The sequence below is a fragment of the Carlito syrichta genome, unplaced genomic scaffold (genome assembly GCF_000164805.1).
Source record: "Carlito syrichta isolate Samal-C Ts95f unplaced genomic scaffold, Tarsius_syrichta-2.0.1 Scaffold315466, whole genome shotgun sequence".
Lineage (NCBI taxonomy): Eukaryota > Metazoa > Chordata > Mammalia > Primates > Tarsiidae > Carlito > Carlito syrichta.
Window position 1 is genome coordinate 689,817 of NW_007259562.1, and position 1,502 is coordinate 691,318.

The following is a 1,502-nucleotide window of genomic DNA, read 5'->3' on the forward strand; positions in this document are numbered from 1 at the left end:
CAGCCTTGACCTGCTGGGCTCCAGCGATCCTTCCGCCTCAGCCTTCCAAGTAGCTGGAACTACAGGCACGCGCAACCACGCCCAGCTAATTTTTGACTTATTGTAGGGATGAAGTCTCACCAAGTTGCCCAGGTGGGTCTCGAACCCGCGGGCTCAGGCAATCCACTCACCTCAGCCTCCCAAAGGCGCGGGATTACAGGCTGAGCCACTGAGCCCGGCTGATAATTTTTTTTTTAAGAGTATGAATTCTGTTTTGTTTTTTAAATTTTATTTTAAAGATGTGGAGGCCGGACTCGGTGGCTCAGCCTGTAGTCTCAGGATTTTGGGAGACTGAGGCAAGTGTATTGCCTGAGACTGCAGGTTTGAGACCAGCCCGGGCAACTTGGCCACCATTCGTCTCTACAATAAATGAAAAAAATTAGCCAGGTGTGGTAGCGCGCACCTGTAGTTCCAGCTTCTTGGAAGGGTGAGGTGGAAGGTTAGCCAGAGCCCAGCGTGTCAATGCTGGCGTGGTCGTGAGCCTTCGTGCCTCTGCACTCCAGCATGGGCAACAGAGTGAGACTCCAAGATATGGGGTACAATTCAGGGTTAAGTATACAAATACTCATTATGCAGGTACCCTTGTTGATGAGGTGTGCCACTCCCCGCCCCCCAACAGTTTCCCACTATAATTTTTTGATTTATGTAGAGATGAGAACTCACCAAGTTGCCCAGGCTGGTCTTGAACATTGGACTCAGATAATCCTCTTGCCTCTGCCTCCCAAAGTGCTGGGGTTACAGGCATGAGCCACCGCACCCGGCCTGGCCGGAATAAGTTCTCATATTGTCTCTGTGAGAAAAACAAAATGTATGTCATTAAGGCAGTTTTTAAAATGAAATATTGGCCATTACCTTGCTAAGCTATGGGTGGCCATGTGCTCTTTGAGGTATGGCCAGGCCATGTTTCCTGACTTTGGCCCCCTTCCCTACCTTGGGAAGATGAATCTCCTCTTTCTCTAGTTTACCTTCTAAATATAGCGTTGACCACCTCCCCTACCTTGGGGAGGTGAATCTCTGCTCTCTCTCTCTCTAACTTACTTTCTAAATAAACTACATTTTCCAAACTAAAAATAAAATCAAATGAAATATTAATATTTTTCTCTTTGTAAAATAGCATTGAATCAAGGATATTTTGTTAATTAAAAAAAAAACCAGGTGCAGTGGCTCACACCTGTAATCCCAGTACTTTGGGAGGCTGAGTTTAGAACATTACTGAGTCCAGGGATTCAAAGCTAGCCTGGGCAACTTAGTGAGACCTCATCTCCACAATAAATCAAAATTTTGGCTGGGCGTGGTGGCACGCATCTGTGGATTCAGCTACTTGGAAGGCTGAGGCAGAAGGATCACCTGTGCCAAGCAGGTTGAGGCTGTAGTGACCATGAGTATGCCACTGCACTCCAGCCTGTGCAACAGAGTAAGACTCATACTCAAAAAAAAAAAAAAAAAAAAAAAAAAGAAAGATT